General features: G+C 41.7%; 1 protein-coding gene across 6 annotated transcripts in view; it reads left to right on the top strand.

Moving 5' to 3' along the window:
- Positions 1–26,371, top strand: part of MAD1L1 (mitotic arrest deficient 1 like 1) — a 376,614-nt gene that overhangs the window by 216,767 nt on the left and 133,476 nt on the right. Inside the window, exon 1 of one of the 6 annotated variants that reach the window (XM_026859183.1) lies at positions 17,641–17,681. The exons of the other annotated variants lie outside the window; for them this stretch is intronic. The gene's annotated coding sequence lies outside the window, so the exon portion shown is untranslated. Of the gene's footprint in view, positions 1–17,640; positions 17,682–26,371 lie in introns of those variants that run through there. 6 annotated transcript variants of the gene reach the window in all.

The following is a 26,371-nucleotide window of genomic DNA, read 5'->3' as shown; positions in this document are numbered from 1 at the left end:
TTTTAAAATTACAGATTCAAAGAGGAGAAAGGTCTGAAGTCTTCAGTGTAGTCTTGCTAATTGTCTGCCTTCTGGTTCTCAGAAGAGGAGATCATCAGTAGCTACTGTTTGGATAGCTGAGCTTTCACAGTGTAGAAAAGTGATGAGGTGATAGGAACAAAATGGGACCTTCATACTGTGGTAAAGCTACTATACAATAACTTAGGTCGTACTGTTCACCCAAAAGGCTTTGAAAGCATGTCACAGGATGCCCATGACTGATCTCATTAATGGTGCTTGCTGTTTGAATTCAGTATTGTGTAGGTCAGGGCTTTGTGGAGGGAGCGGGGGAGAACAGGAACAACCTGCAGATAGAGCAGAGTAAAAATTTTATGGGAAGGTGTGGAAAAAGAGAAAGAAGACGGACATCTGGCTTAGCAGGTCTAGGAAAGAGAAATCTGCCAGTCCCCCAAAAGGCTAGTTAGTGAGCTGAATTAAGGTAATCATGCTCTTATATCTGCTTTGCCAAGGCTGAGGACATGGTTTTAATTATTTAACAGGAGGTAGCTCCCCCTTCCTTAGCTTCTCACTTTACTGATGTTTTAGAGGACTGGATGCCAAAAGCAGTTTCTCTGAAAGAGGAGGAGTAGAAAGAAAAGCATAAATATAGGAATATGTAAGCTGAATGCTAAAATGTGTGCCCACCTGAATGGTCAAGATTTCAGAACTCCTCAGAGGGGAAAACCAGCCTTCCCATTTTTATTTCAACTTGATAATCAAGTATATTAACAGGCTAAGCTAAGAATTACTTCTTTTTGTAAACACATTGGAAAAATGTTCCTTACAATGGGAACCCACTAAGTTAAGGATAAGCTTAGAAATTCACCTCTTCTATCAGTGCTGAGCAAATATGCTGAAAATATTATTGTACACTCAGATAAGGTCACTGAAATGTTGCTAGTTTGGCATGTTGTTTATTTCCATCTCTGAAAGAAATCACTGGGAAATGATGGGTTAAAATAATGTCTTTATCACAAAGGGGAGAAAAAGCAAGACAAACTTTATATACAGAAATCACAAGAAAATTTTACTGAAGAGAAAGATGAAACTACAAACATGGGAAAAGCATGGCATCAAATCAAATAAAGGTGTAAGAGAAAGTAGGGGGTGACATTAAACAAGGTAGGATGAGGGCGATTTCTGACTAATCTTTATCTGCAGTTCCTTCTTTTTTAAAATAAAATGTCTGACTTTCTGGAATTGTATCTACTAAATGAAAGATACATAGAAGGGGTGTATTAAACTTGTGAATTTGGAAGAGGAAGAGACAGGATGTAGAATTAAGGCTTTGACTGCTTTACACTGGACTGAAGTCTTTTGAGTTCACAAAGCTGCATGAAGTGAATGAAATCTAGGGAGATATGGCTAATGTCTGGTAATGGAAAATGTCAGCGTTTGGCTGTATTGATGTGTGTAAAGGAGTACAGTTTCAAAAATGTTTGCCTCCTCTCGTGTCCTTTTGCATCCAAGTATTGGCACGTGTGTTTTGCTCATTTCTTCTTTGGCTGCTGCTAACAGTAGCCCACTTTGTGAACTACAGGACCCAGATGGACTCGCCAGAGGGCAAGCGAGTATATGGAAATGTACTTTTGTGTTAGGTGTGTGATTCACACTCCCCGAGCAAATACAGAAGCTGGGATACTGATAGCTATCTGCAGCAGTCTTTGTAACATCTGGCATCTCTTTGTGTTCTGTGCTTATGCGGGGACAGCTTGAATCATGGCTGAAGGTGCTTTCCACCTCCACACACCCCTTCTTCCAAAACCCCTTTGGCTCTTGACACCTAGCTGCAGGCTGCATTGATTTTCCTTCACTGGTATAAAGACTTTAGCATGGATATTACTCACTGGTCAGGTCTTTACTGCTAATAAAGCCCTCAGATTACAAAACCACAAGAAATGTTGGAACTGTAGAGAAATGACACCCTGCTGTGAGGGTGCCTCCCCATCACCCAGGACATTATCTTAAGAGATATTTGAACTGTTTCTCAGGAGAGGGATTCAAATAATATATGAAAGGAGTGGGTTTAACCTGTCAATTTTATCTCCTCTCTCCTACCCTTCTTTCTTTCTATGAAGCAAAAAAGACTTCCAGGAAAGCAAATGTGCTGTTACTGCTTGGCCTATGGAGGGCAAGTGAGATTCCAGTGACAGGCTTGGTTTGTTCAGTCATCTGAAATGATCTGGACCATCTTCCCGAGCTGCTGGTAGAAAAGTGCAACTTGATGCCAGGAACAAGAGAGACTGATCAAATCAGTGCTTTTTGGATAAAGTGGGAGGAAAGACTTGTGAGGAGCGTTCAATTAGCATTTCTTACTGCTAGGAGCCTTGTGTTTACAGGCAACCAAACGGATATGAAGTGTTCCTTATGCAAATACTACTCTCCTGCTTTTCCTGCTCTCCTCTACTCTTCGAGCTGAAGGAGAAGAGATTCTTCAAGTTTGGCTGCTTCAAGGAAGATTGATTAAAATCAGCTGCAGTTTGACTTAATTGGATCCATATGCTTGGAGAGGGAGCAGGACTAGTTAGAAGTCCTCGTAATTAGTTCACAGCTGGTTGGTGAGAAAAATGAAACACCAGTTAGAGTTCAAATAAGTGGATCTGTATGGATAAAAGGCAGGGAGATGTTTTTTACACTGAGATGTGTTTGAGCTTGAAAACAGCCTCTATTCCTATAGCCAGGCTAGCAGCCTGATCCCTTGGAGTGTGTGCATGTGTATTTATGAGGCTAAACGGAAGGAGTCTTTCTTTTCTTTCTTGTTTCTGAGTAAAATGAATCACCTGTGGATGCTGGCAGTCAAGGGAACCTGAGCAGGGTCACTGAAAGCTGGGAGAGGATCTTCAGGACTAGGTGAAACCCTACAAGGGTAGTTTGGCTGTGTGAAAGGTTTGTGGTTTGGCACAAACTCTGAACTGATCAACTTTTGAGTGCAATAACCCTGGTCACAGTGGTAACTAGTTGTATTTAGCCTTTCTGCAGGTTGGTAATATGACATCAACACTCATAAAAATGCAATATTATTCATAAATGTTGAAATAATGGATTTTTGCCCATTCTCTCAAAGAGCTTGGGAAGAGTTGACTAGCTACGGAGTATGGAGACAGTCATCAGAAAATGTTCCCCAGCCAGAAGCTGGTATTTATGCCAAATTTTGATGTTAGAATAGAAGGGACTAAATTCCCTGTTACAGTGTCCACAAGGGAACTGCCTGAGAAAAATGTACTCCACAAAGTATTTGGGGGTGTTTATTCACACTGGCATGACTTTATTAACATGTTTTGAGGTGTTCATTAATGCATGTACAAATAGTTTCTTTCTAAATGTCTAACTTTGCTGTTGTTATTGACCATTTTACATTTTAAGATATTAATCTGGTTTAATTAAAGGTTAGTTTCTTCCAGGCTTTAAATTGATTATTTTTGCACAAATTAAAGCATAAGCCACTTGTCCACTTTGGTGGTAGTTGTGTTGTAGCTGTAATGCTTTGGATAAGAAATAAGCAACTTCTGCAAACAGAAATAGAATTTTTTTAGTAAGAGTAGCTGACATAATTGGTAAAGTTAGATACAAATGGAGTGGCTATTTGAAGATTTGTCTTACTTGTCTGCTTTAGGTCATTTTAATTGACCTACCTAAGCTATCATTGACTTGAGGTGGTTAGTCCCACCAAAACTCTGTGGGGAGAGTGGGTGGCTCGTATCTGTTGTATTAAGTTCTCCAGGAGTCAAATGTCCATGGACAATGAAGGTGCTGGGGCATCCAGAGTGCTCTCAGTGGGTTTTTTTTGCCTTATCTCTACAACCTTTGTGGTTGGGCTAGTCTCCCTCTTATCCTAGGGCTGTGTTTTGAGGGACTAACAAAACATCTGGAAGCTGTAACCCAAACGCAGATTCCTCTGGGTGGTGGACAAGGGAACATTTCTCCTCTTTAAGCATTAATGACTCATTTTATAGTTAGCACTTTGGCATCCAGGCATTAACTAGCTTGGAGTTAAGAGCCCAAGGCAAAGTTGAGGTCTTTTAACAGTCTAACTATGCATTATGTGACCACTGAAGAATGATGAATGAATCATTTACACTGTTATGAAACTTAAAGAGACATTGTCAACCTTTCAAGGTTCCCTAATTGACCTCTTAAATGATCACAAGTCTTCTTCCTGGATTATCTCCATGCTTTCCCTTTCACAAACTTCCTGTCTTTTTACCTTCATCTGTGCATGCTGTGGTCTGCATTAGCCTCTGTGGCACAGCTGGTCCTCACTGAAAACCTCAAGTGGTCAAGTTTAGCCTTTTTTTTTTTTAAAAAAAAAAAGAAAAAAAGGCTTCTTTAAAAGGGTTTGAGCAAACCACTCGGCACCTCTTCAGTCAGGTATAGCTTTTGGCAGGGTGTAGGAACAAATTTGTGTGTGCTTCAGAGGGATTTAATTATGAGGTAGAATAGCTGAGAACATACAGCAGGATACTCAGTAAAAAGAAGATGAATTATGTAGAGAAGTTCAGGTCCAGGGTTGCAGAAGACTGTATCACAGTGTGCTGCCCCACTCATCCAGTACGTTGAGTTTCATGGGAGTGTGTGGAAGTGGATGGAGAGCAGACGAATTTGTGATCCTTTCCACAGACTCCTAGATTTTATCAGCAATAAACTCATCTTTTACAGGCAAAGATTATCTTCTAAATTTCACAGGCTGCAACAAGTGTTCACTGATGTAAGGAAGTATCTGCTCAAGTGTATATTGGCAGAGACTACTCTGTGGGTCACCACAGTTTTGCTTAAAACACTAATGAAAAACATGTGATAAATATTTATACTGCCTTGGTTAAATTTATACCATTTCTATTAATTATTGACCCAATAGCTCAAGTGTATCACAGGCATTCCAAATTCTTAGCCTCATTGCAAAGGTATTTTCAGGTATTCTCAGCTGCCTTCACACTTACAGGAGTCTCCCCATGAGCTAAATGCCTCTACCACTCACTGTAAGTATATAACCTAGACATCATGGGCATTCATCTGTGGCAGATCAGAGGTATGTGATGCTTGCATGGAACATTGGAGATCATGCACACAGCAAGTTGGGTGTGATTGCAGCAGGGACCGAGGGAATCTGGTACCATGGCAGCAGTAGAACTGGAAATGGTGTGGCACAGGTGGTAGCATGCCAGGGTTAGAGAAGCACCATGGCGTCACTGAGCATGTACTCTGGTGGTTACCATGAGCAAAAGCCTCTGCTGTTACACCTTCACATCAATTATTGCTTGAGCTAGATATAAACTACAGTCAAACTGCTTTGCTGTGTAGGTATCTAGTGTTCACAGGGCTAAGGGTACATGCTCAAGTGCTACTCGAATGTGAAGGAAAAAAACTTCCCATGTAATGTGCCTATAAATTGTGCTAAAAGGATTACATATGTTATTTGGGAGAAAGCATCATGCATCTTGTGCCATGTGGATTAGGTACTGAGGAAAGTCCTAGATCCAGTGTAAAATGGAAGGAGTTTGCCTTGAGGACTTACATGACACTGAATTAGCTGGGGCTATGCAAATATTTGTACATGTTAATTCTGAATACCTCACAGTTATTAGAATTAACAGGAACTCGAAACATTCCATGGGAGCAGAGAGAAGAAGCATAAACATGTCATCAAGTTGTAAATTTGTCATTAGATGGTTCAAGGAGAAGCTGTTCCATGGCCTCGGTGGCCCTGATAAATGTGGTGTGCAAAGTGGATGTCGACTAAAACAAGGACACGCACAGTACAGACTTGCTAATGTTTGTTAACATCAGGGACCAGGAGTGCATAGATTCACATTTGTGCAGGGAAATTTTACCAACATGCCCTTTAAAAATTTTTTTTAGAGGAATTTGCACATTGAATATTAAACACCTGAAGGTCTATAAATTTTACTGCCAGACTAGCGCTGTATTGTTTATTTCATGCAGCACCTTTCTCGAAGTTCTGCAGAAACTGATTAACATTTGCATAATACATTTAACACAAAAATCCATAATAAATTCATTAATGTACTTCTGCCACTATCCCTGAAAATATCAGCAGTTGTGTGGCATCACACAGCTCATTAGATGAGCAGAAGGGGAGGAAGGGTGAGCGCTGGATTTCCTGAACTGCTCTGAAGCAGGGAAAGGTCAGTGCGCTCAGTGTCTGTGCCTGAGCAGCAGCACGGAGAGCTCAGAGCAGGAAGGGAGAGAGCTGGGGCAGGGGAAGTGTCCTGCTGGAAACGGTCGCTGTACGAGTACACACAAAACACAAACTTTAAGAGGTGGCATCCATGCTAGAGTAGAAAAATCAGTGATGAGCACAAAATGCAGATGATGCTGCTACACTGAGGAGGAGTAGCTGCTCCTAGAGTGCTTTATTCTGCAGGAGACAAACACCAAGAAATTGTTTAAGTCTTGGTGCAGTACAAGAAAGCTGGCTTGAAACAAGCCTTGATTTTCTGAACAAGTATTACAGAATGAATGGTGAGGTTTTAAAAGTCGTGCGAGACTTGGTTGCATGGCAGAGACTCACCAAAGCACTAAATCTGGGGGTATTCTCTGCTTGTGTGCTGCTTTCATGAAAGGAAGGTAACCACTCTGTTAGTGTTCTTGTATGGCAAAAAGGGCAAGGATGTAAGAAAAGTGGTAATTTCAGCTACAACTACACATTCGGACACACAGGTGTGTTTATAAAATGCCCCACCCAACAACTCATAATGCTACCTGATGGAGTGGTAGCAAGGAGCAACTGCAGAAGGCTCCTGTGCAAGAAGAGCGCTTCACTGATTCCCCAGAAACGTCCTGCAGGTGAAAGCCAAGGCTGAGCAGACAGACACAACCGTTTAAAAAAGAGACTTCACTTTTAAGCTCCTCTAATCTTATTTATCACACAGCAAAGAAAAAGCAGTTTCAGGAAACGATAAGAGTGACTGTCCCTTTATAGTTTTCTGTTTTTTTCTCTGTAGTCATTTGATGGCACAAATTAGTTTTCAATTATTCTTCCTTCATTTTCTGTTATTCTTCTGCTGCTTTGAATTCTGCTGCAATGTCACAGAAACAAAACAAAAATGTCGTTTAGACCCATACAGGGAAAGTAACACCTGGCAAGGTTTGTCTGCTGAAGCTTTGTGCCTCTTCTCGGGTTCCTAGGAATACCACGTTCATAAGTTACAGCTCTCTCCTCTTTAGGCTTTTAGATTTTCATTAATCATTATCATTTCAGCCTTTATTCGATGACCCAATTATTTTAAAATTTTTTGTTAAAACAAATAGGTCACAGTTTCATGCTGTTCTTGTTTGTGCCACTACTTCTGTTGTGGTCTTGCTTTTTGTCACTGGTCTTTGTAAGGTCAAAGTTTTCAGTAATATTCTTCAACAGTTTTATCCTTCTGATAAGGAGACTGGTTACAGTACAGGAGTTTTCCTCTACTACTTGGTATGTGGAAAACTTGGCACCATCTGAGACAGAAGACCAGGATGTGTTACCCAGACTATGGAAAAGAAATGAAGTCAGAGTTTAGCCAATTTTCTGTGTGCGTATGTGATATGAGACAAGTCTGCCTGGTTCATATCACAGTGAAGAGTGGGCAGCGGTTGTAGTGATGTTAAAATATATGTGAGAAAATAGAGAGATGCTCTGAGCTTGAGACACTGATGGAGATGGCAGTGTGCATCAGGGAAACACGTTTTCTTTATGTGTCCTCTGTCAGGGGATTCAAGTGTGTGAGATGTTGATGTGTTATCTGACATATCCCAGAACTCTGCCCTTTGATCAGACCAACCTACCACCTATTTGATGCCTGGAGTCAGAGATCTACATAAAGAAAATGGGTTTCCCCTGAAGAATTTTATCAAATAGTAGAAGGGGAGCTTGACATGTTTCTGTCACTCAAGTGCTTGGCACTGAGCAATTCTTTCTGCAGTCCAGGCTTGCTGGGGATCGGAGCTTGTGCCTGGGGAGACCCAGGGTTGTAAGTGCGAAGAACACCTCAACATCAGCATCTCTGCCAGCACACCCTGAACACAGTCAGATCACGATACTGTCTCTTCCCAGTCTCAGTTTCCAAATTTGCCTCAATTTCCATTTGCTATTGTTTGATAAGACTCGAGAGAGGCATAGATGGAGACAAGTCAGGAAAAAAGTAATTGCTTTTGACAGCTTTTCTACCTAGATTTGAAAGACAGGTAACAGTAGAATGGGAAATGGTGCCTAATTTAGATAGAAGGGCTGTTCTCTTTAAATTAGGATAGACAGTCAGTATGGCAGGATAAGTGAAATGCTGTGGAAGAAGCATCTTTGTATCTTTTTTTTTTAATCAATAGTGTCACATGAGGCGGTTCTGTGTGTACAAAGAAGCGGTCTGTAAGGCCCAGTTGTGTTCAGTACAGACAGGAGAGTTCCCAGGTGATCCACCACATCTGTGTTTACCCAAGCATGAGGTTTGGCTCCATCACACTGCTGCTGCCCCCGCTCAACTTTTAAGCCCCACATATCTTAAATAATACTGAAACTGTGCCTGTTCTTTGCATTTTTGGCAGGACATTTAAAATGAAATACAAAGTCCCTGAAAACTATTGTGCATGTTGGACACAACGTTAAGATATTCAGTCAAGATTGTGACCTTTCAGAACAAAGACACTGAAAAGGGGGTTTATTGTGCTTCTGGCTCTAGTAAGAGGAAAAACTTGAAAAACCAGTAACAGGAAGGCTGTGCAGCAAGGATGAGCTCCAGAGATCCTCTTGTGTATTTTTGTCTTCCAGTGGATACATTCTTTCTGTGCAATACTACCACAGTTGCGATCTGTAGTAATTTAGTAATTACATTTTTATGGGTAGGGTGATGTGAAAAGCTGTTGGCAGGGTAGTGTCTGCAAGGGAGCTCAGCTGTGAAACTGCTTTCCCTCTAGATCCATCACAGCTAGAGTTGCTAACCTTAAGGTTACTTCCCTAGGAGTCAGGGCTTGCTCACAGGTTGATCTGTTCAGTGTGCAAAGAAAAGCATCATTAGATATGTGTGAGTTCTTATAATTAATATTATCATGGCAGAACAGCTTGAACCTTTAAATACAACAGCAAGGAATTGAATTTATATATGTCTATATAGATAGATAGATAGATAGATAGATACGTTTGCAGATAATTATTAGAACGCATGCACTTGTATTTATATGTAGATGTGACTTGATCCATATGGGTGTAAAATAGGGAATGATACCCAGATTGTTTCAACAGAATCCAACTGGAGCGTGGTCAGAGGGATGGTAAATGTGGAGAGGGAAATAACTGCTCAGGAGGGAGAACAGACAGCGGGTGTGGGCTGGGGGTTTGTCCCTGGACGTGCTGCAACTGTGGCAGTTGTCAGACTGTTCCATTAAGGTTCACAGAAGTTGAAATGAAGGAGGTGGCAATATTGTAGACATTCATTAGGGTCTTCTTCAGGTGGGTGGTGGGAAGAAATAATGATTGTATCACATAGGGAATGGTTTCCCTGGTGCTGCCTAGTGGCTATGCTGCAGTGGCACATAAACGCTGACTTCTAGGTCCAGATAATTTGGGGATTGAATGTACAGCATCTTTTGGCCTTTCTGCTTTCCCAGGGTCTCTGATACCTTCAGAGTATGATGCTGCTTTTGACACTAACCATTTAGAAGACAGATCTGTGTCTGCACCTGGAGATTTTTGTGTGGTCTGTTCTCTCAAGGATCCTAGAAAAAGAAAATAGTGGACGTACTGCAAAACAGACCCATCGGTCAATTTGCCATTGTATTCCTCCTGAGCCTACCCTTTCATCCTCCTCGTTTCAGCTCTTCGGCTATTCTGTTCAATTTAAGGCTCTTTACTCATGTTGCATGCTTCCAGGGGATCAAAAAGATAGTCTGAGTCCTTTAGATATGTGTGAAAGTTAGAGATGATGCCCTTCTACTGATTTACTCAATGATAGCTTGAAAACTTGTTACTGGGCAAAGCTGCTCCTGAAGTATTTATTTCTTTAGGCAGTCAGATCAAGATAATGTTGAATTCACTGCTTGGAGCAGTTAACTCAAAGCCCTTCAGAATCCAGTAGGTTGCCCCATAGCCATTCCTGTTATCATTTCACTTTATCCATAAATCTCTCTTATTCTTGTAAATTCTAAATGAAGAGATGACTCTCCCCGTCTGAAAAGATTTCAGTATTGCTTGAAGTCTCCTTGTACTGGCTGAAAAAAACAATTGAGCTTTGAGCTTGAACTGGGGGACAGATAAGATCACCAGGAGATTTCCACAGCAAATGCAGAATATATTCTTCTCTAATGGATTCTTAGTGCTGTCTGGCAAGTAATTGAATTGCTTGGGTAGGAAGGGAGAATGAACTGGGTTGCTTTTATTGTTGGTTTTGGGTTTTTTTTAAAGCTTCCAAATTTTGTGAGGGTAGGAGGTGAAAGGTGGTTTCTCTGTGTGATCCAGGATGTCTGTCAGACATAAGGAAAGCTAATTAAAATGTCACTATATGTACACGAAGGTGATGAGGCAGAAAGGACTGATCCCTTCCTTGGTTCAAGGGACTTGTCTGTGTCTTTACTTCTATCTACTCACTGTGAAATCTGCAAGTAATTCATACTCTGGGGGTAGGAATGAGGCCACTGGGTAAATCTGGCCTCTTTCTCTCTCTGGAGTAAAGCACAAAATAAATTAAATCCATTCTTGCGCTACTGCAATTACTAAGGCAGTCGGTCTCACTCCAGCTGGGCGATAGCGAGGATGCTGTTCCTGCTGTCCCATCGTAGTCAACACTGCTACGCTCTGTGCCGCCAGCCCCAGTGCTAGGAGAGGTTAGCACTGGGTCATCTGGGAGGTTTCTACAGCCTGTCTGCTTCAGTGCATAGCATGTGAGGGGACAGAAGCAAAGCAGCGTCCTCATCTTTCACATCCTTTTGTTTAAAAGTATGAAGTATGTCCTGGTAAGCCAAGGGAATGATGGGGAGAGATAATAACACTCCCTTTGGTACATTCTTTGGAAACACTCGGGTGGCAAAGAGGTGGTCCAAGCCATACAGCCTGCATCATTGAAAAACACTGAACAACAGCAAAAGGAAAAAAAAAAAGGGATGATCATCAGGGAAATTGCTATAATGGTAAGATAATTAGAACGCAGAATGATTAACATTAGTCAGTGTGCTGCATTGGCAAGGACTGTGCAAGTTGACATAATAGGCATCTTCCATATCAAACGTGCGGTTTTTCAGCATTCAGTTTAACACTTTCATGTGACTTTAATAGAGTTCACAGCTGGAACAGGCATTTAGTTCTCATGAAATGTTGCATGGTACTTTTCCTCTCCTGTGGCTGCTAGAAGGACCTTCTTGTTTTCCCTTTTGTGTCTACCGATTATTGAAGGATAAAAGCCACTCTCACCGTGGAATCGCTCAACGTTGTTTTGAGTGATAGCCAGATGTGAACTCCTAAGGTGTAACTCTTTCTGTTGTGCCTGATGAAAATGGACTTTCCTAAAAAGAAAACCCTCTCAAGTGTTTCAGAAAATGTTTGGCTTCTCAAGGAGAAAATACAAGGGTTCAGGAGACCCAGTACTACCCATTACTTCTCTTCTGAAAAAGACTTTTATAACTAATGCATCAAAGGTCCCTGCCTGTTTGTCATCCTTGACCTAATGCTTGGAGAGCCCCCCTGCCAGCCCTCTTGTGTTGGACCCCTAGTAGGTCTCTTTGATTTACCAGGGCTAAACTGGTGCAAGAAGCTAGATTTAGCACCACAGTTAATTACTGGGTTTGTAGCCTGATTGAGTTTGGAGAAAAACTTTGAATGCAGAATTACTTCAGTGAAACCCTCATGGGTCCCCCATCTCTATCAGTTGTTACAGACCGGTGAACTTTTGTTCTCCTTGACTACTAGTAACCCCACTTGCCCATGGACCAGATCATTTGACATTTTGTCTCCCTCCATTTTCACTGGTTGCTTCTGACTAGGCTTGTGACGTTTTTCTGGGACCTGTGGTGGCTTTCCCCTTGCCATGCTTAGGCGTTGGCCAGTGGCTGCTGTCTGTGTTGGAGCACTTGGGGTAGCACAAGCTTGGCTTTTCCCCCTGCGTCTGTATGCTGCAGAGATAAGGCACATCCTTCATTACAGCCAATAAAATCTGATGGTATTTTATGAGAGAAAATCCCCTGACCTTGGTGATGCTTTACTATGTAAATAAAAAACATTTTTTCCTTAAAGACTGGGAGAGCACACTGCCCAAATTCCCCCTCTCTGCTCCAGGGTGCAGCATGCAGGGGCCCTCAGATTGCTGTAGGAAAGGGCCGTTGGAAAAGAATTGCAGTCACGCAGCTGTGCAGTGAATATGTAAAGAGTGTTTCGTGTGGCTTGTATTTTGTGAATTATTTTCTCTCTCCTTCTGACCCCACCTCAGATGAAATTCCTGCACTTCATCCGTTCCTCTGGGTTGGGCAATCAGCAGATATGATCGAGGTCTGTAAGGAGGCAGTGGTCTGGCATACAAAGCAGTCGCATTAGGACTGAGGAGCCAGGATAATGGGGAACAGGGCTGGTAACAGACGACAGAGAAATATGGCAGAGTAAGATTCATTAGGGATCAGATTCAATAACTGTAAAATGATGAGAAGTTTATGATCAAAGGCTTACTTCAAGCATTTTAATGACACAGTCATTTAATCCGTTTAAAGCAGATAGATAAGGAGTTAAGTGAAATCTACAGCAATCGCCTTTCTGAGCTGTTTATGAACCTGTTACAGGCTACAGATCACTCTGAAAGGCACAGGATGGATGCCTGCTGTAGTAATTGAATAGTATATAATGGGCTACCAGTCTTTACAGGCTGATTTACATATGAGGTCAGTAAAACTTAATGTAAGGGCTTATGGTTTGTCTTAGAAGCATGCATGGCTCCTCAGTAGTTTTTAGTGAGTATGTTACTAGCAGGAGTACTGAATGAAGGAAAAGGCATAATTATTTTGAAACCTTTCTGTGCCAGAATATTTAATTCCCAGTGGTTCTATCTCCTCTGGAAGTAGCATCTATATAGGCTGTTGCAGTGACAAGATCCAGGTGAGTTCTGATATTTGAACCACTGTGTAATCTACCATAGGAGTTAAAAAAAACCAAACTAGTGGGGCCAAGAGGTCACAGAAGTTGTTTCTCATCTTTTCCTTTCACTGTTGGACTTGTGCCACCTTCCATCCCTCTCTTGGTGACTCCTCAGTTAGTTACCTTCCTTCCCAGCTTTTCTTGCTAAACACTTTAAAACTCTGTTTGGACAGTTGGGTAGCACTTTGCTGCATGTGCTCATGCAGTGCAGCACGCTCTCAATCCCTCGTTCTCTCTAGCTTTTAGCCACCTGGCCACTATGAATTACTTGAAGCCAATTACAGCTGGAGTGCTGTGTGTGTCTGCAGACTGCACCTTTTTCTATTTCTCAAGTAGCTGCTCTCCCCTTCAAAACTCCTCTCCCAACACGCACGCTCCTGGGTTTATAACGTAGCTAACAGCTCCTACATCCCACATACTCCTTCAATAAAGGAGTACTTTCCTTTCATTAAACACTTAGTCTCTGTACACACACTTTTCACAGCTGTTGAGAAGCAAGCAGAGGGGGCTCTTTCTCTACTCACGGCTCAAGGCTTGTTGAGCTGCTGGAAGCAAAGTAGTCGCCGCTGCTGCATTGTTTAAGGCCGTGTTACAGCACTGGCTGTGTGTGATGCAGACACAGGAGTGGAGTTGGTATCAAGCTGCTAGGGAACAGGGAGAATTTCCAAGGGCTCTAGGCCATCTTGTTTTCTACTTGCACAGAAAGTTGCTGTCCCGCAGTGGTATTGATTAGTTTTAAAATAGGGAGGTGATAAATGGAGATTTCAGGTGCTTCTGGTAGATGTGACTGCAATGGATGGAGTCGTTTAAATTGAGCCTGGAATATCTTCCTTTACCTCATGCTGATTTTTCTTGCTCATCCCATGAGGGATCTGCTGATGTCTAGCAACAGTGTAGTCCCATGGAGGGGCCTTCTCAGCTCTCTTCACTTGTGCTTTGCACAGGTACTACCTCCATCCCCTTCCTCCAGCTTCTCCACCCGACATCAGCTCCCTTTCTGCTGCAATTTTTGGGATGCCTGTGACAACTGCTCAAGGGTTGTGCATGTTTGAGAGAGACCAGCTAAGGCTGAACATTGCAAATTCCTTGCAGCATGCCACGGCAGCCAGACTGTAGATCAGATTTTAAGCAGCCTTGGGTCCATTGTCAGTTTGCACATTCCCATTTCCTGAGAGAGAATTGGAAAATATTTTGCTTTTTTGAAAATAAGTAAAATTTGTCTTCAAAATTTCAGCACTAGCAGCCAAATCTCTTATTACTCCACTTTCCTGTTCTTCATTGCCCCTGTGTTTTTTCAGCTACTGTTCTTTCCAAGAGCTTAGAGACTGAGCACTTGAGAGCTCACTTGTAGGGAGTAATATATATAAAAAATTGATTTTATTCCACCTTCTGCCTCCAAGTACCTTGTTCTTTGAGGGTGCCTGTTGCACTCTATTTTCACATGACTATTTCAGAGATGAGAGTGATTTGGACTAGCAGCAGCTGCCCAGATGGAGGCTGGCAGTGCAGCACAGAAACCTATACACAATAAGAGTAGTTTCCCACTTCCAGCCACGTGTCAGGGACACAGGAACAAGTTGGTAATCTCCTAAAAACAAAGGTTGGCTGCTTGCTGTGATGCTCGCTATACTGTAGTAGCACCCTAGCAAAACCATCCCTGACAGAAGCACAGATCAGCAATAAAGTTGTCATAAGCAAAAAACCCAGGGCTCACACTCTCTTGTTCACTTATTTATAAATATTTGGTCAAGTAAGCTTGTTTCTGTAAAAGTAAAACCTCCCACAGAAATATTCGTGAGGTGTAGAGGCAGGAGAGAAAGCTCAGCGGCAGCAAGAGGAAGATGGTGCTACAGCAGAGCCTGCGGGGCTGGTAACACTGAAAGGTTTGGGGATGTGGCCAGTTTAATTGCCTGTGCATGGGTTTGGCAGGCAGTGAGGAAGATGATACAAATCCCAGCTCTGTTGTGGGTATGACAGAGTGTGAGGGAGTGGCTTCTGTGGAATTTATGGATAATTGCCCTGAAACTCGTTCCCTTGTACTGCGAAGGGGATGCTCAGGGCCTTGGCCGTAGCAGCCCCTGCTGACACACTGTGGTTTGGAGAACACAGCAGGAGGGAAACAATTCAATTTTGAAAGAAAATAGTTTTGCAGTAACAAATTTCATTTGACCATCTATTACACCTGTCCAAATCCATCAGATTTGGTACATTGTCAGATTTTGGTACAGTTAAATTTGCCTGGACCTGAGCAGCTTTGGCCCTTCTTGGGCTCAGGTGATTGACCTTTGCAGAAGTTGAGCCCCTGGGGCCATGTGCTCCTCCCAAGGAGGCTGCATGGACTTGCCTGACTTGGTAACCCAGTATTTGCTGACCATCTCCCCTGGCAGAGCAATATTCCTGATTTCACTGGTTCTTTGACTAGTACTGCTTCGTTTTGAATAGGAGACTATCTTGTTTAACAGCTTTTGAGAGAGGCAAAAACATTTCTGTGTGGTTTCACTTCAGCTCTGCAGGCTGTATATTAAGTTAAGGCACTGATCAGTTCTTACAGTTGAGATAGCATTCAGAAAACAAATTAGAGTTTGTGGTTGGTAAGGATCCAGGCAGAATTCATGAAATTGAATAGTATTCTCAAGTTCAACATGGACAAGCTCGTTACTGATCCAGAGAAAGCAGACGTGTATTGAAGAATTAGGAATGTTAGGGATTTTTTTCTTTTTTGTATAGGGGCAGCCATGTTACGGTCTCCTGTAGGGCTTCTTAAATGTGGATTAGAATTCCTAGCACTGACGAGGAGGTAGTTTGGGGGAACCAAGTTTGAGATTAGTGGACCAGGTTTATCTATTACAAAAGATCAGTTTGTAGCTGACTGCCGAAGCTGGCTTTCTCAGTGTGCCAGCTTGTGATGTTCCAGGTGTTTCCTGAGGGCAGAACCCTAATTATTTATCAGTCTGAACCTCTGCTTGATGGACATGAAGAACCACAATCATGTTGTTGTTACCGTGATATGTGCATGCTAGGGCAGAAATAATTGGGATTATAAGAGTAAATTGTGCTTGTTCAAGCTGTTTGCTTCCTCATTCCACTTCCATTCTGCAACGCTTCAGGTGCCTCATTGTCTCCAAAGGTGCTCAAAATGAAAATGCTGCCTTCAGAGGGCAGCTGAGGAAGATGGATGGGTGACTGGCAGCAGGATGTTAGATGAAACATGAGGAATAGTTTGTTAAAGATCTGGCTCTAATGAAGATGAACGCGTGTGCAGAATGGTTATTTTACAAAGAATGTGTACACATGTGGTCCAGAGGGATGCATATAGAGATGTGTTCCTGGTTTGTGATTTCTTTTCTTGAGCTTTCACTTCTCAATCCATCTTTGTTTCTCTGTTCACCATCTCCTACAAAAGAAGTCCTTAAATTAACTTTACTCCCTTTAAATCAGGTTTGAGACTCCCTGATTTACAGCCTAGTGACCAAGAAAGATGGCAGGTGACAAAGCTGTTACCACTCTCTGATTTTTTGCACTCTAATCACCAAATAACCCTTGTATTTTTCCAATGAGGTGGATTACATCTGTATGGATCAGCACGCGCATGTTCAAGTTGTCGTTACGACTGTGAAAAAGACATTTCCTTTAGGGGGAAAAAAAAGCCACAATCTCAGTGGCTGTATCTTAAGTGTCATTCTGCTTTTCCATCACCTGAGGATTTGAGCAGCTCTGCCACTCTGAAATATTAAAATGTACATAGATTTGAAACTATTTTTATATTTCGAGGCATTGATTCTAGTATAATTTCTCTACAAATTAAAACTCTCCTTGAGAAAGATTAAACTGTCAGTGATAACATCTAGGTTCTTGTTATGTTTAAAAGGAATAAATGCCGAAGTTACAAAATTGTCTGGAGGCTTAGAAAGTAAGAGGGAGAAATAACGATATGAAAGAGAATGGGTGAAGTATTGGATAGCACTTTTCTGAATTGAAGAAAGTGGAATGACTTGAATTAAGAGGTTTATGGCCAAAAAGAATACCCATTTAGTCTGATCTGCTATATAACACAAAAAATACAGTTTTAAGAGAAATCTCTACCCAGTGACTTGTGGTTGCTCCACAGCCTTTTTTTAGTAAGATATCAAATACTGATTTAAAGATACTAAGCAATAGACAATGTATTGGCTTCCCTGGTTAGCCATGCCTATTAAAAATATATATTATTTCCAGTTCACTGACTTCGCTGTGAGCTATTGGGTTCTTGCTCTGCTTTTGTTTGCTAGATTAAAGAACCATCTAGTGTCAGATTTCCACCAAAGACACTGATCGAATTGCTTCAGCCTTCTCCATAGTAAATGAAATAGTTTGATTTCCATTCATTTCTCTTTGTAAGACATGTTTTTCAGACCATGAATCATTCATGGAAATCTTCTCACAACTTTCAACTTAATTTTCAACAACCCTCTTACACATGCACACCTCACCTCGATGCATTATCACTGCAGTGGTCTCATCAGTGCTGCATTCAGAGACAATATTGTTTCTCTAGTCCTACTCATAAGTACGTAAAGATTCTTGCTGTTCCTTTTTTTTCCTCCCCCCAGCATTAAATTGAAGGTAACCCTTAGTTATTAACCATGGCCAAAAGCCCTCCTTGCAGACATTGTCTTCCAGAAAGTACCTGCTGTGTTGTCTACCTGATACTATACTCTGCGCTTCGGGATGTCTCACGATGCATTTGGATTCATGTGGAATGATTGTTCCCAGCACAATCAGATTTCTAAGCTATCTTTGTGGGCTTTGTTGTTTGCTGCAATTCTGTCTTTGTGTTATCTGCATATTTTAGTAAGGATTTATTATTTTCTTATGTATTTTAGAGAATGTATGCTGCATACGATTGGCTAAAGAAGCAGTTCTTATGGGAAATAACTGGGAAATGTCACTATTAGTTCATCAGCTTTTGGGCCATTTAAAAACTGCCATAGTATGATTTTGCATTATGCTAGTTTTAAAAGAAAATGCGATTTTGATACTGAAGCAAATATTTTACAGAATTCCTATTCTGTTATGTCAACACAGTTATCTTAATTAACTAGACTTGAAATCTTTTCAAGTCTATTTGACAAGACCTGTTTTCCATGAAATTGTGTTACTTGCTTTTTCTGATCTTTTCTTCTAATGGAGTTATGTATCAGTCCTGTCTTGTGAGTTAAGGAGATTCAGTTTGCTGCATTCTGGAAGCTTCATGAAAAGTGAACAAGGCAGCAGATAACTTGATCTGTATGAAGCTAGCTGGTTAATCTCATTTTTTGGTCTTCACAGTCAATTCACCAGCCAGTGCTGTCTCATTATGACTGCAGTAAATGCAAAACGTGCAGATCAATACTGCCAATAGGTGATTAGTAATTTGCAAACTTCACTAAGTGAATTCATCCGATTCAAGGTTTTAAATTGGAGAAGAAAGCAGAGGAGGAGTGATTGAGTGGGCTGAAATAACGGAAACAGATATTTCCTCTCAAGTGAAATGTAAGCATTGTTGAACTCTCTTAAGCAAAACAATGGCAGTGATTTGTACTCCTTTTGGAGTGATTACACAAAATAATATTTTTTTCTGAAATCACTAACATCAAATGTGGTTTTCCCTTATCACCTCTCTTGATCTTTTTTTTTTTTTTTTTGCTGTTGACCTGCTGGAGGATAAAAACGTCTAAATTTATGCAAGTTAGATTTTATTCCTTATTCTTGAGGCCACTTCTGTTGGTTCAGGCAGATAATTTCTAAGGTGCTCATCTACTATTCAGTATCACAGGCAGAAACTCCCTGGTTTCTGTCAGTACATCCCAGATGCATCAAAGTCTATTTGGGGGCTCTGCCTGTGAAAACAACTTGGAATAAATGCCTTTAGCTTCCTTGGAGAACCTGTGTACTGCTGAAGATTGCAGCTGAAATAGCAGTAATTTTAAGGTATTAAGACTGCATTAAAAACAAAACAGTAACTGAAATATGAAAAATGACCAGGTCAGAAATTTAACGAAGGAAAAATGTATTCCTCCATAGCAAATGTGATCTGACCCCTTAAAGTCAGTGTGATTGTGGCTTGCTTAAAGATGCCATCCGAAAAAGGGTAGGTAGTGAAATACGGAAAGGTTGTGTTTCAGCTTTGCTCAAATAAAGTCAAAAAGATACTTTCTCAGCTGCACCTAGTCTGTGTTTCTGAGTGATGCATATGTTAACTAATTAAAACTTCATAAGAAAGAAGTAACTACTGTAGTGCAAGAGCATGTTGTGATAGCTGTTGTGTAAGGCTGAACTTTCCTCTTCTTGGTGGTTTGTTATATGAAGGCTGGAGAACTGGTTTCCCACTGAGAAACACTAGAAAACTAGAATTTCTCCTCATTCACAGTTTTCTTTCATAAAAATGTTGTGATTCATGTTGACAATGGTGAAAGTGATGATAAAAATCAAAGCCTGAATTTCATACAGCAGGAAGTATTGTTTTGAATGAGGTTTTGTAGGATCTCAACAGTTTATAGGTTGACCTGGCCATCATAATTCTGGGAAAACTTGGCAGTAAAATTTTAAATCATTGCCCCTTCACATCTCTGTGCAAAATGTTCTTGTTGCTGTCCAGTCCATTAGCATGGTAAAGGAAAACTGATGGAATAAAGTCAAACGGGAGACAGGACTGTTGTATTTTGGACCATTAAATTGTGCACTGATGTCCAGACAGTTTTGTGTCTACCACATATTTTTCGAGATAGATTCAAATTGGTTTTGGCTCAACTTTGTAGCAGTCTAAGCTTGAATAAAGTAGATATGCTGTTGGAGGTGAATTGATATAAGGCAGGTTTAGCATGTTGACAGAGTAATTTTGTTAATGGGCTGGTGATCCCAGTGTGACGTTCCTAAGCATTTTCCCATATCTTTGGTTCAAATTGCATTTAAGAAGAAATGGGTGATTAGTAGTTGAAGCTTTGCAGGCAACCAAGAATTATTTTCCCCCAGTGGAAGCCAAGAAAATGTATTTAAGCAGATGGTTGTGCTGATCTAAGTTCCCCATGTGGACAGCCTCACACAGCACATGGGGTATGAAATGTGGGGAAATGTAGCTTATGTCACCTGCGGAGGTGCAGCATAAATCAAAAAAACCTGCCCTTGTGCCAGAAATGTTTTTGTCACAGGAGTAGAAGGTTTTAAACTGAAACTTTTCTCTGTAGACAAGGCTGAGGTGGATCCCTTGTGCTGCCCCCATAGTGTGGATGGCTGCTCCTCCTCTCCCCTCTGCTCCGTGTTACCCTGCTGCGTTACAGCTTGAAATTCCCCTTCTTGGCCCAAGGATTTAGTCCTATATGGGGGCTTTCTGGGTCTCATCAGTACAATGGGTAAAGCAAAACCACGTTACCAGCTCTTACTTTCTCTGGCCATATGTAACTAGTGAGGGGTATTGATTCAGTTTTGATGTGAGGTAGTTCATAAATATGCATGAGGATTTAGGGTTATTTAACTGTGCTTTTTAATTCTCTTTGCATTGCTGACTCTTCTAGTCAAGGGTTTCTTTGTATGCACAGCAAGCTGCTCCGTGACAGCCCTGTTCTCACTGCCTGGGACCTCTCTAGAGTTTGTTAATCCCAAGTCTGTAGAAACTTTTAATGTTTAAGGAATTAAAGGACACAAAGCAATGCCCTGCTGCATGGGGACCAAGGGAGCAGTGTCCAGCTTCCTGAGGAGCTGGGTAAGGAAACCTGGGACCAAAAGGCAATCATCACCAGGTAGAGAGGAGAAAGGAGATGAAGGAGACCTTTTCCATGCTCCTGGGGAAGGGGAAAAGAGCTCTTTTCATCAGGGATCCTACAACTTGCTTAAATAAATAAAGCAACCCGATCAAATAGTGAAAAGGGAGGGAGAATCAAACATTTGCCTGTTTGCCCTGAGGAGCTGGAAGCAGATGTACCCTCTGAATCGATATTTGGATATTTTAGATACTCGGGTCTCTTACTTGAGACAGAACAGAGCAAACAGAGTTGTGCATATTCAACATACCTAAGTGAAATGGCAGTGACTCTTTCTGGTGAATAATGTAGGTAGCTGCATGGATAATTAAGAAAGGTATGTACATGTACATACATTTTTCTGAGATGTTGGAAGCTCCCTATTTGCGCTCTCACTTCTCGTTCTATCAAATTATCCATTACTAGGAAAATTTCCTCCTGGTACCTGGTTGGACATTGAGGTGTTATTGGGGAAGATGAGCTCTCCCCAGGGGCAGGCTGTGGCAAGACAAACACCTTCATTGCTGAGAAATGACTGTGACAAAAAGAATAAAACTTGGCAATTCTTCTGTAGCTCTTCTCCTCGGTGAGTTGCAGGGACATGTTTTGTTTTCCTCATTTTTCTCTTCTGCTTGGCCAAAGCAGAAGGAGTGTGGGAGGCAATAACCTCTTGCAGTAAGAGGCTGCAGTGGAGCTTGTTTAACCTGGAGCACGTTAGCTGTGGAACCCACTCAGAGGGTGTGCGGCTGCTTGTGGAGACTGTCAGAAATGAGTACTCCAACCCATTTGTGTCTGTCACAGTTTCTGTATGACGTGAAAGGGAGCTTGACTTGCTCTTTAAGTGGAACTGCTTCCAGCTCGAGGCAGGGGATCTGTTGATGACGGCGGGTTAGCTCTGTGGTGCGGCCAAGACCGAGGGTGCACGTTCATCCACTGAAAGGCAGTGGAGCTATTCAGGGTTTGCTTTGTACCCTGCCAGGTCAGAGTTATACATGCAAGGACATATAATAGTACTTTCATAAGCATTAAATTACAGGATCAAAGCGTCCTGGTGTACTTGAAGTTTCAGTGTTGCTGTTAACTCTGTCATGGTTGGCCTCAGCAACCAGCCTGTGCAATATGTTGGCTGTACAAATACACAACACGATTGACAGCTTTTCTTGTCACTTACTTTTCAGGCTTGTATACGCTCAGCTGAACTTTGAGGCGTCCCACCATCAGATCATGAAGGCAGTGGCTTTTACATAATTTTTTATTATTCATCTTTCTTTTTATGTAAGATACTATCTAAAAAAAAACCCCAACCTGTAGAGGTTTCGCTTTTGTGCCATTCACTGGAAAATCTTATTGCATTGCAGTTTTACTTTTCTTCATAGAGTCTTGAAAGAGGAACCTCTTTTGTCACACTTCACTCTGACTCTTCCCTTCCTCTTTGAATACTGAGGGTCCCAGGCTAGCACAGCCGATTTGTGCTTTTCTCCTCTGGGATCTCCCCTTTGAAATCCCATCTGAATTCATTCCAAAGAAGAGCTTTAACAGGAAAGGCAGAATTACGGAGGCATTGAAGTGAGATTTATAGAGCATTGTTGGGAGGGAAAGCTTTGAGTGGTTGAATATCTGGATTTGGAGTAAATACTACCAAAAAAAATGCACTTCAATTATCTTCTGTCTTTCTGGTCTATTTGTACAGTATCTGTATGTGCATGTTGCGTGCAGCATAAGAAAACAGAGCAGCAAAGTAGGTTGGGATTTTTTTTTAAACTATGTGTACTTCTCTTTAAAAGCTAGGTTTGGCCTGACACTTCTCAACAGTATTTTTAGCCAAAGTTACTTTATTTGTATGGGAAAGTTGATAAAATATTTTTTGAAATTCAGATCTATGAGAGCCAGCATTTCTTACAATGAAGTCAAGACTTATCTCTGAAAAAGAATTTTTATAACTCAAACTATAAGCTCTTTGGGGCTGTTTTCAGAACCTATGTGCTTTTTATTTTCAGTGTCTTTATCAGAGGTTTTTGAACCGTCACAGGTCTCCTCTGCACGCTACTAGAGTGTAAATAATAGCAACTTTTTATGGACTTTGTTCTCTGGAAAGACAGAGATCCCTGACTTGAAAAAAATAGTGTAGAAACCCTGGAATTCAAATCTCTAGGTGGTAACAAACTGTCCTAGAGCAGACTTGTGATTTTCTTCCATTTCAGTAAAAGGCAGAGCAGCAATTGAAACAGACAGTGAACGTTTGCGCTTTTTTTTTCTAGATTATCCCAACTCCATGCCACTCCATGTCTTGCTGTCCTGACTCTTAACCTTCTTGTCACGTTTGTTTGCATCTCAGACCTCATCTAAATGCCTCACTCAATGCAAATTATAGTCTTGCATCCTCCAAGGAATAATGCATTTGGAAGTGGCTGTAGAGAAAAGATCTTTTTAAAACTGTACCTGAAGGGCTTCAGCACCACTGGTGAGACATTTTATTTTATTACTCGTATTGCAGCAGTGCCCAAAATGTGTTACATGTTGTACCAAAAGATATGGTCTGGTGTTAGGGCAGTGTAATTAGGGTGATTAGAGCTTTTTTTTGTCTATGATACATCCTAACGCCAACTGCCTCTCTGTCTCATTGCTAATTTGCTGTAGATGCTGCGGTAAAAGAGGGCCATAGGGAGGAATATCAATGAGTATGTGTAGTGTGGCAGATCAGCTCAGGAAGGAAAAGAAAAAGCCCTGTAGAAGTCTTTGTGGGAGGAGCACACAGGTGTTGGAGGTGGCATTACTGATGGAGTGGGGAAGGTGATGTGGGATTACTCATGTCATTGCATGTGAGGATAAGGATCTGGAATCTGTTGTGATGGTGGTAACTATACAGGAGTTACTGGGGATGGAGAGACATAACTCAGATTAACACAGATTATCTTCACCTTTGCTGTTCTGGAAATGACTAGCATGGGTTTTCAAGAGGCTGTAGAAGAAGAGTTGCCTGAATCAAGGTGTATGGACAAGAGGTCACATCACTGGGGCAGGGAGGAAAGATCTTCCTGTTTTGGGGGAGAAGTAGCAGGAGTTGGACTAAGAACTGGCTAAGGGAAGGATGGAAAGGTTGCCCAAGTGAATTTCTGCTGCCAGGTTTCAGAGTTGTGCATGCTGCAGATGTGCACACAAAGATGATGGAGAGAGAAATGTGGGAAAGAAGGTAGGAACCAGCATGAGACCTGGTGGGAACAAGCGAGCCTTCACCCAACATGCAGCACCTTCTTTTTGTTTTTGTTTTTTTTTCCCCCCAACTGTTTCTGATTTCAACTGTGCACATACTGGCAAAGCTATGAAGCTATGAGGAGCAGGTGGTTGTTGTTGCTTATTTGTTAGCTTGCTTTGTCTCATCTTTACAATCCATTTTTGTTAATACAGCCCCTGTTCCAAGGGCTTTAAAGATCCCTTGGTGTGGTTATCTTCTGTGACAGAGGGAGCCAGGGCTGGTGAGCGTGCCATGCTTTGTGCACTGGGTACAGAGAGAGTTCTTTGGATTGTGGTTTACTTTGGGTTTTACTGTAATCATTTCAACAAGCCTGAGCAAAGAAACAAAAAGAACAAAACCAAGAAACAGAATTTCCATTAAAATGGCATTTCCTGAGGTAGGATTAAGCTTTCTGAGACTGCCTTGTACTGGTGCAGAAATGCCTCCTGTATCATTTTGTAGGAGAGAGTTGAGTAACCAATTTATTACTTTTTTAAAAAAAGCTGTTAAAGTAAAAGTAAAATAAAGGTAAACCAGGAGAAGTTGCTCACCTGTATAGCCTGGCTGAGTAGTTAATAAGCTACTGCAACAAGAGCTACAGTTGCTGGGGACCTTGCATGTACCTTTCAGGCGATAAATTCCAATTTTGCCTTCCCACTGCTTTTTGTTCTCCATCTTTGAGTAAAATTTCCAATGGGTATTGATGCAGGACTAACAGCAGAGAATTCTTGACGTAAATGCTATACCATTAACTGTAAGCTGAAGATAAATACATTCAAAGACGACTTCTAATGATTTGTGACTTCTCTGCTTTCATAATTCAGTAAAAGCAGCAGGGTATTTATTAGCTGTGTGCAAAGCCCGTGTGTGTGTGTGGCTGTGTTTACTCATAAATACCACATGTTTTCAGAAAAGCAAAACAGTAATTCCAGAAACCTGAAGCCTTGGGAAAGGCGTGCATTTCTGTTGCAGCCTGAACTGTGTAAAGGATCCATGGTCAGGAGGAGGCACTGAATCCCAAGAATAAGCCTGCAGGTCTCCAAAAGCAGCATCAGCCCTTCTAGCAGTGCAAGCTTCAGAAACCTGGATTTTGCAGGAATTCAGTAGCTGGAGCCTGACACAGCAAGAGACCAGCCAGAAGCCTTGGGTAACATTTTGTCACAAAACAAAGACAGGACACAGTCACTAGTGGGACAGAGTAAGCAGCAACCCATGGTAGATCTGGACACTGGAGTTTATTTTAGAACCAATGACATCAGACATTTTACCCCACTTTGTTTTTTCACAGAGCTCACTCCCCCACCTCGGCACTGCCCTCTCTCGGGCTCAGCATCCCTTCCCCACAGGGAAATCACTGCTGCTGTGGGAAGGTTGGGCAGAGTCCTGTCTGCCTGCAGTCACCAGTCACAGGTGTTACTGGCCAGGGTCCCTGGGCATTCCCTGACCTTCATCCCCATGCATCTTTCTGATCTCCAGGGTCTTCCTCCATTTTTAAATCTTTCCTCCAACCAGGATTGTCACTTTCTTCTTCGCAGGCCCTCTTCTTTCTGGGACCACTTCTCTTTTGGGAACCCCCATCTTTTCAGCACCACCTTTCTGAAACCCCAGCCCCTGCTTTTCCCCATCTGAATAGTCTAAATCATTGATCAGCTTCTGATCAGCTTCCTAAGAAGTGATTCTGTCTCATGTCTCTCTATCTTTGAAGGATTCAGGATGCGCCACTTTGGTTTTAGTCCAGGCCTTACCAAGATTTACAACCAGGCTGTGCTTGCAGTGGGCAAGTAGCATATTCTGCTGGAAAGTTCAGAAGTTCAGTTTTGGACATTCACCATGTGCATATACCCAATTATCTGCCATGTGTTAGTATTCACAATTTAACCTACTTTTTACCTACATGAGGTAACAAATGGAAGCAAGAGCATTCCCTGCCCAGTTGGATGCTTTTCAAACGCTCCCCCTTTACCACCCCTCCAGCTGATGCTTTATGTTTTGTATCCGTATTTAAAACTTTTCCATCTGTCTCCTACAGATAGGTGCAGTCTTTAATTTGGATGTTCTTCCAAGGTAACTACTGACCATTATTTCTTTAAAGCTGATACAATCTACTAAGCTTCTTAGATTGTTTCTATTTATGTTCCCTGGTACTGAATAATGTGTCCCAGTCTGGAAATCTTGGAGATTTTTCTCTGAAGAAGTCAGCATGGAAACAAAATCCTTAGCTAAGAAGGCAGCAGCGTGTATTGCTTGTGT

This window comes from Athene cunicularia (assembly GCF_003259725.1).
Source record: "Athene cunicularia isolate RWA chromosome 14 unlocalized genomic scaffold, athCun1 chr14_part1, whole genome shotgun sequence".
In the NCBI taxonomy this organism is placed as follows: domain Eukaryota; kingdom Metazoa; phylum Chordata; class Aves; order Strigiformes; family Strigidae; genus Athene; species Athene cunicularia.
Note: the sequence above shows the minus strand (reverse complement) of the source record. Positions and strands in the feature narration are given on the sequence as shown.